At 49.4% G+C, this 16819-nt stretch overlaps 1 protein-coding gene across 4 annotated transcripts in view; it reads right to left on the reverse strand.

Moving 5' to 3' along the window:
- GPR160 (G protein-coupled receptor 160) overlaps window positions 1-15465 on the reverse strand; it is a 34548-nt gene extending 19083 nt beyond the window's left edge. For all 4 annotated transcript variants that reach the window (XM_055125720.1, XM_055125719.1, XM_055125718.1 and 1 more), the window contains exon 1: window positions 15200-15465. The gene's annotated coding sequence lies outside the window, so the exon portion shown is untranslated. The remainder of the gene's footprint in view (window positions 1-15199) is intronic.
- Window positions 15466-16819: the final 1354 nt, after the last annotated feature.

A 16819-nucleotide genomic window follows, 5' to 3' on the forward strand; every position in this document is an offset into this window, starting at 1 on the left:
AGTTGACAACAGAATGTACACGGCAAGAAGCAAGATTAAAGCTGTGCGCTCACAGCCTCTCCAGAGCTCGCTGGCAGCCGAACCAAACTGCCTGAACAGGGCATGCACTCACCCTGAACAGCACGAAGGGAAACCCAGTGGGACATGCAGCATTGTCCAAACACCGGGTAAAGACGGAAAGCGAGTGTCTGTACATGTAAGCGAGAGGTGACCAACACCGGGCCACCAGTGGCTGGCAAGGACACCACCTGGGTTAGCTCTTCCTAAACCTGACTTATTCAGTAAACTATGGCCCCCCAATAATTGCCTGGAGGGTCCTCAGTCTTGAATTCCTACCCAGCTCCAGGGGCGCTGTGCTGCTGGCCCACAGGGCGCACAGGACCATTTGGATGAGGGGGAGAGAACTGCGTCCGCAGCCACTACAGCCAGGGGAGAGGAGGCAACACTCATTCCCCACTGTCCCCAGAGTCCCCTAAATGACAGTGCATCGCTTCTGCGATTGGAATGTCAAGGCACTGTCCAAGTAGACAATGAAGCATTATTTAATTGGGATCCATCTTGCATATGTGAAGTGTAGTTGAGAGCGAAAGCCCTGTCCCTAGTCACCGTACTTCAGGACACGAAAACGTGCACCCCCCCCCCCCCACACCAGACAACCCAGATGCCTTCACCCCAGATAACTCGGGGCACAGAAGCCCTGAGTGAAGGGTCTAGCCCCACTTCCGATGTGAGTTTCAAACCACCTGCACTCTACCGTGTGTCTAGGAGTCGGGCATTCTCATCTCCTCTGGGCTTGATGGTTTGCTTAAAGGCTCACAGGTCTCTAGGAAACTGTTTCTGTACTATTTTGGTTTATGATAAAGAGGACAGTGTTAGAACAACCAAGAGGAAAGGCTAGATATGGCAAGGGACCATGAGCCTCAATGCCCGCTCCGGACCCAACATCTTCCCCACACCTGGCCAGAAGCTCTCCAAACCTCACATGCAGGATTCACTATTTAGCTTCTTTTTAACTGAGGGTTTACTATTTGGTTTAAATTTTTTTAAATTGGGACTGGGAGATAATGCAATGGGTAGGAAGCTTGCCTTGCATGCATCCAGTCCAGTTTTAATCCCTGGCATCGCATATGGTTCCCCAGGCCCTTCTGAGAGTAAGCCCTGAGCATCACTGGTTGTGGAACAAAAGCCAAAATTAAATTAAATTTAAAAACTGATAAAGGGCCATGTTTATTGGTGCTTAGGAGACCCGGACCACTCCTGATAACGCTGGGTATTGAACTACTATTGAGCTATAGCCCTGGCTCTGTTTACTGGTTTGCAGAGAAGTGCGATTAAGGCATAAGTGATTAATCAGTGCCTCTGAGAGTTGAACTCAGTGCTTAGTCCTTCTCCCCACTTTCAGGAAGTGAGAGGGAGACGGGGCCGGAAGTTCCCATCCTGTGATAACATAGCTGATCTTCTGGCTGGCCCCCACCCTCAAAGACTCTTTATCAGCATCAACTTAGGTGAGGCTGAGAGGGCTAACTTCTATAAAAGATAAAGGCATTTGCCTTGCACACACCCAACCTTGGTTCAATCCCGAATCCCATATGGTCCCCCAAGCACCGCCAGGAGTAATTCCTGAGTGCAGAGCCAGGAGTAACCCTGTGCATCGCTGGGTGTGACCCAAAAAGCAAAAACAAAAAACAAACAAAAAAAAACATAAAAAGATAATCCTCTCACCAGTAGCTCTGTACCAGGAACCAGTGATAGACAAAATATATTTATTTCTTATTATAATACATAGCTACACTAGCACATGACAGGGACAAATGGAGACGTTACTGGCACCCGCTCGAGCAAATCGAAGATCAACAGGAAGACAAGTGATACAAGTGATTATAATACATAATCAAAGGTTTAGATATATTAAACAAAAAGTGATCTTTAGCACAAAAAAGTACCTAAGTTTCTAAAAATAAGAGAAAGAACCTGAAACAGAATGCCATTATTACAAGTGACATTTATAAATATGTGGAAAACACAACTATATTTTAATCACAGAATAACAAACTTTGTTAAAATGTTAATACAGATGACTACAAAACCAAAATATATTAAGTTTATTAAAATATTGGAAATAAATGTTAAAATGTCTCTAGATTCTTGGATATTGAGGCCATAAATGGTTTTTTGAAATAAATATAGCCGCCACCATGCTGACGCACCGACAGGCCCTGCCCTACCAATTCCTGACTAAAGCTCCCGGAGAGGCAGCCAGGCAGCTAAAATTCCTGGACACACGTCTTCAGGCTGATAACCCTCGAACCCTTGGGGGAGGGGTGAGCCAAGCCAGCCTCCGCCTCGCTGAAACACCCACCTCTGCAGCCAAAACCAGCTCAGCTCCACCTCTGCACTAACCATCTCTGCAGAGACACCAAGCCGAGAGACATTTCAGCTCCTCCAATGCTCACGCTGAGAACTCAGGGGTCTTCTCGCAGTGGGGGTGGGAAGCCTCCCTTCCAACCCCGTGAACTTCCCGAAGCTCCGGCAGCCACGCTCACCCCCACAGCTGTCGCCTGCCAACCCTCTGGCCCAGGCTACAGACCCTGCAGTCTCTGCCCGCATGGCCATGCCACAACTCCAAATCCCTCAGTACTGAATCTCTAGTAGGAGCACACCAAATCAGATGCGAGAGGAACAGAAGCAAACTGAGCTCAGCAAACAAAAATAGTAATACAGAAGGGTCAACAAGCAGCAAATAATTTAATAAGTCCTCTGACAAGGACTTAAAAACGCTGTAATGAGATCCAATAATTTTCATAAATTCTCTTTTACTGAAGTATTTTTTGATCCTTCCAGTAGCCATTTAGTTGTAACAAGCAATACACAATAAATTATTGTGTGCCTGCTAAGGGGGCAGTCTGGGGGGTGGTCTGAAAATGGGGCCAACAGTGGAGGAAGGTCACGCTGGTGGTAATGGAATATCAAGAGCCTGTATAAGAACGTTGGAAGCCATGGTGTTTAAATAAAGTCTTTTATTTAATACTCTTTCTTTTTTTATGATTTTTTAAAATGTATTCTTTTACTGAATCACCATGTGGAAAGTTACAAAGCTTTCAGGTTTTAGTCTCAGTTATACAATGCTCGAACACCCATCCCTTCACCAGTGCACATATTCCACCACCAAGTGCCATGCCCATTGTACTACACCTCCAGCCCCTTCATTTTTATTTCATTTGGATTTCTGTATTTTAATAACCAAGTCCAGAGAAATACCTGCCAGAAATTGCATCATTGTAAGCTTGTACCTCTCAGCAACTTTATATTCCACATATGAGTGCAATCTTTCTATGTCTGTCTCTCTCTTTCTGACTCATTTCACTCAGCATGACACTTTCCATGTTGATCCACTTATATGCAAATTTCATGACTTCATGTTTTCTGATGGCTACATAGTATTCCATTGTATATATGTACCAGAGTTTCTTTAACCAGTCATCTGTTTGGGGGCACTCTGTTTTTTTCCAGATTGGAGATGTAGTACAATGGGCATGGCACTTGCTTTGCATGCGGCTGACCCAGTTTAAATCCTTGGCGCCACACACGGTCCCCCCAAGCACCTCCAGGCGTGACCCCTGAGCACAAAGCCAGAAGTAAGCCGTGGTACCACTGAGTGTGGCCTCCAAGGCCCCCTGAAATAAAATAAAAATAAAGCTGAGGGACAGAGGAATGGATCGGGGCATAAAGTGCTCCACGTAAATGGGAGAGAGGTCTCCAGTCTGACCCTGGAGTCACCAAGTGCAGCTGGTACAGTGCTCGAGGCTCTTCCGTCTGGAGGCCCGGGCCTGCGAGGAGGCGGATTGTCTCTGCCTCCCTGCAGCCAGGTGTGACCCCACCACCAATGCCCGTGACGCCTGGTAAGCAAACGTGTGAGGCCGCAGCCAGGGCTGTGACCCGAATGTGTGAGGCTACAATGACCAAGTTTCTGAGCCCCAGAGAGTGCCCCAGCTGGGTGCGTGAGCACCAACACAGGAGCCTGCGTGTGGCCTCAGGCAGCACAAGAGGCAGAAAAGGGAACGAACCACTCAAGCAGGAGGGCTGGGACGCCGGTGTGGGGCGGGAGGAAGGACAGTGAGGAGCAGGTGGAAGGGCCGGCACAGAGACCCATTCTGGGGGCCAGCGCCGGGAGCAGGGCCTCGGGCGCACCAGGTGACGGAAGGCAAACCGGAAGAGGGGAAGGCAAGGGGCTTAGAAAGGGGCCTGCCCCCTCCCTGCCGCCTCCCCGCCCTCAGACACATTCACACATCCCACACTAGGTCCGCCCTGAACCTGCCGGCGGCCCCTCCAGCCCACCTCTCTGCACAAAGTGGATCGTTTCGGGTTCCCTGAGCAGCTCCACATCAGAGGCTCAGCCCTCGTCTCCCGGCGTCACAGCACTCAGGGCACAAACTCCTGTGACCTGCTTTGATTAAGAAAAATACCGAGCGCATCCCTGAATTCCTGTTCCTGGCCTCAATCTTAATTCAGTTTCGTACGTCTTCTGACAGCAGCAAAAGGCAACAAACACAAATGCAGACGGATGGCGCTGCCCTGCTGATGGAAGATTCAATTAGCCTGCTTCCAAACCCACAGTGCTCTGCAAATATTCCTCAGCAGAATCTTATTATAGTCCCAGGTCAGAAAGAAGATCTCCCCGCATCCCTCACCCGGCCCCTCCCCAGAGGGCCAAGCGGCTGCAGTGTTGGCCAGCCGGGGCTCAGGACCAGGGGCACCTGACTAACCCTCTTAGCACTCCTCAGAGCAGCCCGCAGAACCCAGCCCAAACCCGCCCACAGCCTCGCCCAGGCCACCGAGGCACAGGATGCGTGCAGCACAGCGCCCGGCCAGGCCCTGGCACCAGCTCGGAGGCTGGCACGCACTCCCAGAGGCGTGTGAACTGGCTCCACGCAGGAACAAAGCGCGCCTCCAGTGCGCCGGGCGGACCCAGCTCTCCCGGGCAGCTCCAGGGCTGCTGCTACTCCTGCGACCATCTCTCCCCGCCCCCGCCCCCCGCCTGGGCCTCGGTCAGCAAACGGCAGGGATGCCCGCACAGCGGGGGAGGGCGCTCACTGCGCATGTGCCAACTCTGACCCTTGATGATCCCTCGCACAGTTCCAGGAGTGATTCTTGAGCACAGAGCTAGGAGGAAGCCCTGAGCACAGCTGGGTGTTGCTCCAAGTCAAACAAACCCAAGCAGGAGTGCCAGGGAATAAAGTGTGTCGACCTATAACTTCATCCCTTAAAGATTAAGGGGCGGGGCAGGGGGGAGTGACAGTACAGCGGGTCAGGTGTTTGCTTTGCATGCGGAGCACCCCATAAGGTCCCCTGAGCACTACCAGGAGTGATTCTGAGTGCAGAGCCGGGAGTAAGCCCTGGGCACCACCCAGTGTTGCTCAAAATAAACAAATAAATACGTCAATAAATAATAAAATTAAGGGAAATCCCCCAAATAAGGCAAAAGTAAAGGAAACAGGATTCAAAAAATGCTAATGACAGCAAACTCACAGATTCTGTGCTCCGTGCCAGGTCTCACGGCACGTGAGTCCCCACACCCCACAACCTAGTGTCATTGCTGTGGGTGCGACCAGTCTCCCCAAAGTGTAAAATAAGCTTTCTCTCAGATGCCCACTGGCTGCCCATGGGAGCTTTTCCTAATGAGTGTTTCCTGGGTATGGGAGCTCAGTGCACCCCAGGGCCCTGGGAACAAGGACCCTTACTTGGGAATGTGGATTATTTGAAGGAAAGGCAGCGGAGGTCCTGGGGGCTCCGAAGACGCCCTCACCCCTCCCAGCCCTGTGCCCTTTTTCTACTGAAGAAGCAAGCACTGCGGCCCACTTTCAGGCCTAGAAGACAGGTGCAGGGTACCATCGTGGTGTGTCAGTGAACATATCCTCCCTGATAAGCATCATTTTACTCTGGGGGTGAAAATGAAGACCCCTTCCCCGCTCCTGGGGAACCCCCCTCCTCTGCCCTGACATCCAAGGCTCCTCGACACGGGGCAAGTATTCCAGCTCAACCCCATTTATCTTTACAAGTCACCACCATGCTGTGTGGCTAAGCTGATTTTCTCTTTGCTAGCCTGTCTGATGCCTTGATGCTTCCTTCAGTTCGAGAGACCCTAGAGGTTTCTGTGCCTCGTAAGTTCCCGTCTATACAGGGGGATATGCTGAAGCACAGTGGCTCGAAATACATAAACAGTCAGAGCCACACAGCTAAGAAATGAAAGAGCCCAGCACCCAAGTGCCTTTCAGGATGGGATAATCCAGAATCACTCTACCTCTTCTTGTTCTCACCCCAAATCACTCCCTCCTCTGGGGTTGCTCTCCGCCCACGGGACTGACCAGGTAGGCTGGTGACCACCTATGCCTGGAGGCTCACACTCAGCCCCGAAGCCCACAGCACACCTGAAGGGACCAACCAACCAGCTGGCCTGACATTTAGGAAATGCCTCACTTCCTTCTTGGTTCAAATTTCCGCCACACCCGTGCATGCAGATACCTAGAGTGACAGCTCGAGTCAGAGTCCAAACAGCAGCTAATATTTCCTCCTAATCCCTTCCCCTTTCCACACCATCCCATCTGACCCCACCCTACCACATTTGCACACGACGTGCATGCACACGCACAGATGTGAACATGTGGAATTCAGAAAAAAAGAGAAAGATCTAAACAAGTGAAAAGAGCAGTGAAACTTGAGATACAGACAGGTGAGGGCTTTCATGCCTGACTCAAAGAAAAATTTCGAGATGAGGAGACTGGTCCTTCCTTGAATTTATATCACATAAACTTCTCACACGGGTTCCTCAATCCTGCAAGGTTTCAGGAAGGGTCAGACCCAAGCAGCAGATGGGAACAAAATTGTCATTAGCTACAGTGGCAGGACAGAGAAGGGACGGGAGTACCTGGGAACCTCAGAGGCTGGTATCCAGCTCAAAGTTGCTACAAGTGCCAAGGAGCTTCCTGGCGCTCCCCACCAGACACCACAAGGAACCCCCAGGTATAGAAGATCCATGCTCCCACTTGAAAAGAGCGATGGCCTTGGGGTTGTGGGCGTACCTTTTTTCCACTGTCGTGTCCACGTGAGGACTCCTGTACTGCACTGCAGAAGAGCCAACTTCAATACTCTGGGGAAGGGAGCAGCAGCAGAGTGAGAGAAAAGGATGGCGCCCCTTGCATTTCTCTGGCGCAGAAGCACCCTCAAAGGTCTGTGTTCTTCCCCACTTGGGGACGGAGGAGACTAGAGCCTCACCAGTTCCTTGTCCCATTGTGGACAGAAGTACACACAGAACTCTTCCTGGCAGAGAAACAGCAGTGTCACTGCAATGGTGCCACCTCAGGACGGGGAGACTTCATGGAGAGGAGGGGGCAGGGGTAGGGAGTGGGAAATGGAGTGCCTATCTTCTCAAGGAATCGGTTGTTCCAGTTCTGCTGCTAAACATTCTTGGGGGCAGACTTTCTAAATTTTTCAACGTGGCCTGCTTTCAAGAGGGGCTGCCTTATTTTTTCCCTACCTGCTGGCCTGATAACATTTCTCTGTTGCATCCCCTGCTCATGGATCGGGAGGCTTAACATCATCAAACTGGTAACAGTCCCCAAAGCATTATAGAGATTCAATATAGTCTCTATAGGATTCCCATGACATTTTTCAAGGAAATAGATCAAACACTCCTGAAATTCCTACGGAAAAATTACCCATCCCTAATTCCCCACCCCTCTCCCCTCCACTCTTCTCCCCCCACCACCCCCACATGGCCATAGCAATCCTGAGGAAAAAGAAGATGGGGAGTAACACTTTCCCTAACTTCAAACAGTACTAAAAAGTAGCAGTAATTAAAATAGCATGGGGCTGGAAAAAAGACAGACCCTCAGATCAATGGAATAGCACTGTAGCACTGTCGTCCCGTTGTTCATTGATTTGCTCAAGTGGGTATCAGTTGTGAGACTTGTTGTTACTGTTTTTGGCATATCCAATATGCCACAGGTAGCTTGCCAGGCTCTGCCGTGCCAGCAGGATACTCTTGGTAGCTTGCCGGGCTCTCTGAGAGGGACAGAGGAATTGAACCTGGGTCGGCCACATGCAAGGCTAATACCCTACTCTCTGTGCTATCACTCAAGTCACAGATCAATGGAATACAACTGAAAATCCAGAAACAGAACCTCAGGTATATGGTCAGATAATTTTCGATGAAGGAGCAAAAAATATGAAGTGGAGCAAAGAAAGTCTCTTCAATAAGTGGTATTAGGAAAACAGGTTAGCTTCATTCAAAAGAAAAAAAAATACTCAGACAGCTTTCTAATGACATACAAAAAATTCAAGGTACATAGAGGAACACACAGAAATAATTCTCCATGATAATGAAGCTAAAGATATCTTTAAGGATGACCAAGCAAATGGGAGCAAAGATTTTTTTTTTTAAAAAAAGGTATTACATTAAAGTAAGAAGCTTCTGTACTTGAAGAAAATGATGACCAGATTACAAAGGCAGCCCACAGGCTGGGAAAAATCATTTGCCCATCACTCATCCCATAGAGGATTAATATGCAAGATAAAATGTAATATCCAAACACTGGTAGAACTTTACAAGAGAAAAAACATCCAACCACATCATAAAATGGGAAGAACAATGAACAGAAACTTTCTCAAAAAATAAATAGAAATGCCAAAAGGCATATTTAAAAATGCTCTATATCACTAATCATCAGGGAAATGCAAATCAAAACAACAGCGAGATATCATCTCATGCCACAGAGACTAGCACACATCAAAAAGAACAATCAGTGCTGGTGTGGGTGTGGGGAGAAAGGGATTCTCATTCACTCACTGCTGGTGGGAATGCCAGCCGTTTTGGAAAATATGGATATTCCTCAAAAAATTAAGAAATTGAGCTTCCCTATGACCCAGCAATACCTCTCCTGGGAATATAACCTTGCTACTGGCCCAAAACACAATGCAGAAAAGCAATCTGCACTCCTGTGTTCATTACAGCACTATTTTTTTTGTTGTTTCAAAAAAACTTTTTAAATTAAATCACCATGAGATACAGTTACAAAGCTTTCATGTTTGAGTTTCATCCATACAATGATTGAACACCCATCCCTCCACCAGAGCACATTTTCCACCACCAATATCCCCAGTATTCCCCCATCCCAACCATTCCCCTTCCTTTATGGCAGACAATTTCCCCCATCCTGAACGATCCCTCCAATTATCATTGACTTTGTGATCCTTCTCTATTCCAGCCATTGCAGCACTATCCTCAATAGCCAGAATTTGGAAACAACCCAAGTGCCTGAGAACAGATGAGTGGATAAAGAAACTACAGTACAATTATGTACAACCTATGTACACAATGGAACACTATGCAGCTGATAGGAAAAATGAAGTCATGAAATTTGCTTATACATGGATGGATGTGGAGAGTATCATCAAGTTGGGAGAGGGACTGCACTCATTTGAGTTATACACGCGCACGCGCGCGCACACACACACACACACACACACAAACACATCACTGTCACTGTCACTGCCATCCTGTTGCTCAATTTGCTTGAGTGGGCACCAGTAAGGTCTCCATTGTGAGACTTGTTACTATTTTTTGGCATATTGAATACGTCACGGGCAGCTTGCCAGGTTCTGCCATGTGGGTGAGATACTCTCGGTAGCTTGCCGGGCTCTCCGAGAGGGGAGGAGGAATTGAACCCGGGCGGGCCATGTGAAAGGCAAACGCCCTACTGCTGTGTTATCCTTGTTACAATAATATAATTAAGCATTGTGGTCAACATGCTTTTTGATCATGAGTGTGATCATGATTGTGATCACATAATTGTTTGACTTTCATAGAGACACAAATATTTTATTCTTTCAATATGTTCCCCATCAGTGATGACTTGAACTACTGTTGATTTCAAGAGCTTCTAGTAGAGCATTGCAGAGCAAAGGTAGAAATGAAAAGGGCAGAATATTTAGATTCTGGGTAGCATGTCTCAGGTATTTCCACCAAAGCTCAAATTTAAAAACAAGCTTACACACATACATACACACATATCTATATATGTGTATATATATATATATATATATGTATATATACACACACACACAAAACCAGACATAGCATGTGAATAATTCCCAAAGACAGCAGAAACAAGGGCCAGGAGGCCCAGTCCCATGGTAGGAAACTTGCCACAAGGTGGAGGGAGAACAAAGAAGAACAGAGAAAGGATCACCACGACAATGATAGTTGGAAGTGATCACTCTGAACAAAAACGGAGTGCTGAAAGGAGGTAAAGGGATATGTATGATACCCTTTCAGTAACAGTATTGCAAACCAAGTGCCTAAAAGGAAAACGTTTCTGTGTTTGTGTGTGTGTATGTGTGTGTGTATGTGTGTGTGTGTGTGTGTGTGTGTGTGTGTGTGAGAGAGAGAGAGAGAGCGCAAGGGAGGGAAGGAAGGAGGAGGGGGAAGAGACAGACAGACAGAAAGGTATCTGCCATAGAGGCAGGCTATAAGGTGGGGGAGCAGGGCGTGGATAGGAAGAAACTGGGGACACTGGTGGCAGAAAATGTGCACTGGTGAAAGAATGGGTGTTGGAACATCATATGACTGAATTTCAATCGTGAACAACTTTGTAACTATATATCTCACAATGATTCAATAATTTTTTAAAATAATTAAAATAAACAAGATATCACTATACACCAGAGAGAATGGTAACAGCAACCAGGCTGGCGTGGATGCAGAGAGAAAAGGACCCTTCTTTATTGCCGGTGGAAATGTTGACTCCTTCAGCATTTTTGGAAGATAATATGAACATTCCTCAGAAAACTAGGAATTCAGCTTCCATACAACCCAGCAATCCCACTATTAGGAATATACTCCAAGGGCTCAAAAACACAATACAGATAAAACACCTGTACTCACTGTTCACTGCTATGTATAATAGCCCAAATCTGGAAACAACCCCCTACCCAAGAACAGGTGACAGAATAAAGAAGCTTTACTACGTATGCCTACTAAGAGAAGATGATGTCATGCAAGTCACTGACACATGGACGGATCTGGAGAGTATTATGCTCAGTGAAATGAGTCAAGGGAGAGTGACAGATAGCGAATGATCTACTCATATGCGGGATAGAAAGGAACACAGTAAAGTAATAACTGATGCCCAAAGGCAATAGAAACAAAGAGCATAAGAACTGATCCTCGGTGGAAAACTTGCCAGTACCGGGGTAGTGGGACTAGGTCAGGGCAGGGACTACGATGACAATGATAGAAGTGGACGAGGATTTGGTGCTGAAAGGAGGGAACGTGGTATGCACTACGAGTAACAGTACTGTAAACTACAGTGCCTGAAAAAAATTAAGGAAAAAGTGCCTGCCACTGCGGCAGGGTGCAGAGCAGGAGGGGGTGTGGGGACACTGGTGAAGGGACTGGTATTAGAACACTATTCCTGAAGAGCTGAGCAACTCTGCAATTTACAGTGACTCAAAGACTTTTAAGAAGAAAAAAAATTAAATAAGCTGGGGCTGGCGCAATAGCACAGCGGGTAGGGCATTTGCCTTGCACGCGGCAGACCCGGCTTCGATTCCCAGCATCCCATATAGTTCCCTGAGCACCGCCAGGAGTGATTCCTGAGTGCATGAGCCAGGAGTAACCCCTGTGCGTCGCTGGGTGTGACCCCAAAACAAACAAACAAACAAACAAATAAATAAATAAACTAACTTCTCTGCTTGGTGGCTATGGGTCTTGCCCCCAATTTCTAAGCAGGGCAGTTGAGAGTGGTAAGAGACTCTCTAAACCAGTTCATTCTCGTGAGTACAGCTATGCACTCTACCCTGTGCGACAGCAAAAGCGGAAAATTAAAAATCTGAGAGGCAACAAATCCAAGTCTGAATCAAATGAATGATCTCTAAACTCCAATTCTACCTGCAAAAAAAGGAGCTAGTAATGCATACATTTGATTGGTGAAAAATAAAATGTGTGAAACTTAGCATGAATTCTAAATGGATGTCAAAGGTTCTCTCCATATATCTAAAGAAACAACTTGTTAAGTCTTAGCTTTAGATCTCAGCATTCTGATCCTTTACATATTCGGGAATCCTCTAGCACGGGCAGCTTGCCTCCGAAAGGAGGAAGAGGAACAGATGAAAGCAGACTCGACATCTGTGGACAAGCGCGATGGGCTGGATGGCCTTTCCCTCTCAGCCATGTTTCCGGGGGGGGGGGGTGGTGGTGAGTGATTCCTTTTTCCCCCGCTAAAAAGAAGGCGGTAGGGCAAATACATTTAAAAAATCTCAGCTCTTAGGTCAACAGAACAGCCGTTTGCTTTTCTGCTGTGTTGACACCCTTTAATAACGTGAAGCAAGGAGCAGTGGCACCATACTTGTGGTAGACCCTTAAGAGGGCTGTTAGCAGTCAACTCCCCAGAGTCCCGTCCCACCCCCCTCACAAAGGGGGGTGAACAGGAGGCCAGGCGTGGTCACTGGCAGGCCCAATGAGATACTGTTCTCTCCATGCACTTCTCTTAAAGATAGGAGGCAGAAAAGAAAATCACTTCACAGTTGCATATTTCTTTTATTCATAGACAAAAAACCTGAATCATAAGACATTTTTAAGAACCATCATGGATTTACAACACTTTCCAACTATAAAGGGATTTTTACAGGTTCTCTCATTTCCCTTCCCCTCATATACTGCAACAAAACTGAGATATGCTTTGCGATTTCTCAACTAAATCTGCTTAAAGCATCTTTACGACTGACTTCACTCTAGTGAGCCTGCATACAGAAAGTATAAACCAAGAAGATTCATACACTATTTTAACTTTCTCAGGTGTCATGAACTTATTATTTTCTTAAAATTAAATAGGCATTCAAATTAGTTCCACATTGTATGACAGAAACCCATTCATGAATGACTTTGTAACTGTGCATCTCAGTGATTTAATAATAAAAAAATACTCAAAAGTAAATAAAATTACTTCCACTGAACAACTTAAAAATGTGAGTTTATCTTTCAAGAGTGTATCTCCCCTTTCTCGTCCAATGAACTTAAAGAACTTCTTGGGCCAGAGAGACAGTTCAGTAGGTATGGCACCTGACTTGTATGCAGCTGTCCCAGGTTTGACTCCCAGCCCCCTACATGGTCCCCCATGCATTACCAGGAGTAATTCCTGAGTGCAGAGCCAGGAGTAACCCCTGAACACCTCTGGGTGTTTCCTCTTGCCCCACTCCCACCCCTCCCCCTGGGGGAAAAAAAAAGGACCTTCTATCATTACTTTTCTGAATTACCAACAAGCAAGACAGAATAAGGAGGGATATAATAAATCCAGAGAAAAAAATACATGCAAATGGGATAAATATAGAGATATTACTGCCTGCTTCCCTCCCCTTCAAAGCAGCATTTGAAAAGGAAAAGATTTTTTAGGGGGCCAGAGCAATAGTGCTTCGGGTAGGGCATGTGGCTGACCTGGATTTGGTCCCTAGCATCCTGTATGGTCTAACAGAGTCCACCGGAAGTGATCCCAGTGCACTGCCAGAGGAAGCACTGAGCACTGACTGGGTGGCCACAAACCGGGAAAGAAATTTTTTTTTTCTTTTTTAGGAATCAGTTCTTTGCTAAATGTTTATTCAATACTTAAAGCAAACAAAGAATTTACAAACAAGGAGAAATAAGGAACACAAGCAGGTAAGAGCTTTTACAGATAATAAGTAAATCTCCACTCACCTTGGATTTGTTTTTTACAACGTATACTTTTTACGGTGGTATACAATACTTCTAGCAGTTACACAAATCCTCAGGTACTAAACCAGTTGTAGTGAACTATTTTTTGATGAACGAAAGTAGGAAAGGCTTGGTCAGCTCAGAAAAAGCAGCTCTTTCAACCTTTTTGGTTGGACTCGACCTCCACACCAGCTAATACCCCACAGGCTACAAAAGCTGACTCGGCAGCCACGCTGTCAGGCTGATCCCCTCGGCTTTGCCACTCAGCAAACACCACAGGCTGTTTATGCAAATAAAGCAGGACTGCAGGGGGAGGTATTTTATGTGTCTAAAGAAGCATCCTTCACACCCTACTTACGAAGGGCAGGGCGAGTGTCTGCTTTGGATCATGAATCTAGAATCACAATAAAGTGGTGTCTTCCAAACCCAACTCAGGAAAAAAAGCGTCACAGGTGGCGAAGATGGTTGGCTCTCAGGAAAACGCCCAGGGCTGCGGTTGTGGCTCAAGTACCATCAGACACATAAGCATGTTAAGGGTGTGTAAGGGTGCTGGACACACATCCTGGCTTGGGTCCCCAGCACCAACACACACACACACACACCACCACCACCACCACCACCACCACCACCAACCACCAAACCAAAGCAGAAATTTCATACCAATATTCTTCATCCAACTTCACCCATTACCTCATGACCCCCCTTCCACTCCATCCTCTCTGGCCTCCCATCTGCGAGCAGCTGAGCTCCCCACGCCGGATTATTCTGCAGCAAATCAGCCACCGAGATTTCAAACTGCCTATGTCTTTCAAAACGACAAGGCTCTGGAGAACACTGTAAGTATGCTACCACTCCTAAAGTACCACCAAGTAACTAAAATAAATTTTCTCTAAAATGGCTCTCATCGATTATCCATCTGCTCTTTATCATCTAATTAATTTACCTATCGTTTTCATTTTTTATTTTGGGGCCACACCCTGCAGGGATCGGAGCCTACTCCTGGCTGAATTTAGGGGTCCTCCTGGCAATGCCCAGGGGGCCACATGTGGCACCAAGGACTGCCCCTTGTCCAGCGTGTGCCAGGTGAACCCCTTCGCCGCTGTACTACCTCCAGCCTCCTGACGTTTTATACTTGTTTTCAAAGTTTGAAAAGTAAAAACGAAAAGCAATTATCCAATCTGCTCCGGACTCACTGACCAGCCCTGTGCTCAGTTCCAGTCCTCCACGATTCTGATCAATGGTTTACTTGTGTGTGGGTGCACCCTCCACCCCTGCCCTCACACCCCCGAGTGTACACACACATACGTACGCGCGCTCGCACAGACCCACACGCATGCACACAGACACACGCACGCAGACACACGCCCGCACGCATACACACCTGCACACCTGCACACGCCCGCACGCACACACACCTGCACACGTACGCGCCCGCCCGCCCGCGCACCGCGCACTCACCTGAGTCCTCGGCACGCGCTGGCCCTCGGGCGGGGTCGCGGGGTGCCGCCCCCCAGCCCCCCTGCCGGGAGAGACGGCGGCGGCCCCGGCCGGGGGAGGGGCCCGGCCCCGAGAGCACCCGCCGGCGCTGAGCTTCACGCCCCCTCCGCCCGCGGCCGCGGCGACCACCTTCCCCCGCCCGGGCCCGCCCGCAGCGCCGCGTCCGCCCGCACCTGCCGGCCTCGGAGCGGGGCCCCGCGAGACGCGCCCGGCGGCGCCGAGCAGGAAGTGCGGCCCGAGCGCGCGCCCCCGGGCGACCCCGGCCGCCGCCGCGCGGGAGGGCGCCGCCTGCTGGCGGGGCGGCGGGACTGCCGGCGGGGCGCGGCGCGGCCCGGCCCCGGGAACCCCGAGGGTCCCGCCGAGTTACGGACGCTCGTGCCCCGCGCCGCGGCCGACACTCGCGCCTGCCGTTGTCTCCCGAGGCCGGGTCGCCGGGAAGCGCGCGACGTGTGCGTTTCCCACTGGGAAGCGCGCCGTGGGGCGGCCGGCGCGGCTGTGCTGTTCGTGCTGCTGTTTGCATCCGGACCTGCAGGCGCCACGCCCTGCCGCGCCCCGAGCCTGCTCCGGGCTGCTCTTGGGGGTCCGCCTGGCAGAGCCCGGGGGCCGGACATGCACCCGGGATTGCACTTGCCGGCGCGTTCCGGGGAGCCCCTGAGCCGCCGTCCCCCTCTTCGGCCTCTTGCCGTTTCCAGTTGGTGACGTGGGAGACCCTGGGCTGGCCTTGCGCGCCCCCGACCCGGGTTTGGTCCCTGGCACCCCATATGGTCCCCCGAGCACCCCTGAGCGCAGCGCCAGGAGGAAGGCCTGAGCATAGATAGGGGCGGCCGCCAACCAAGCTCAAGTAATAAACACAAAGAAATCTGCACACAGTACCCTTGCCGTGGCCATGGCTTTTGCCGACAGCGCTAATTTGTTCAGCTGATGCAGTAAGTTTGTTGGGTAGCTAAAATTTGCCATTTTCACTTACAAGCACCGCCCCATCTCTACCTCTTCTTGGTGCTGAGCCTCGGAGAGAGGGTGTGGTCTGGGTCCTTGACCTCCAGAGAGCGTGCAGTGACCCCTGAGACACCTCGGGGGCAGTGAGGATGGCCAGGCTGCAAGGGGAGACCAGGAGAGGCCTGGACACGCCGGACTCCCACGAGGTCAGGGAAGAAGTTCTGGAGGAGGGAAGAAATGAGCTGAGCCTTGGAGGTCTCGGGCTTCACCGGGACCCGCGGTGCTTCGCTCTGGAAAAGTCGCCTCACGCAGAAAGCAGGAGAGTGGGTGATCTGATGGGGGGGTGGCTGCAGGACCGTGTGGTCCGGTGGCAGACTTCAGGCCTCGCCTGTGCGAGGTCCTGGGCTGGATTCCAGACCACACACACACACACACACACACACACACACCCCACACACCACACACCATACACACCACACCACACATACCACACCACACACCACACACCACACACACCACACCACACACCACACACACCACACCACACACCACACACCACACACACCACACCGCACCACACACCACACACACCACACCACACACACCACACCACACACCACACACACCACACCACACCACATACCA

The sequence above is a fragment of the Sorex araneus genome, chromosome 2 (assembly GCF_027595985.1).
Source record: "Sorex araneus isolate mSorAra2 chromosome 2, mSorAra2.pri, whole genome shotgun sequence".
NCBI classification, from domain to species: Eukaryota; Metazoa; Chordata; class Mammalia; order Eulipotyphla; family Soricidae; genus Sorex; species Sorex araneus.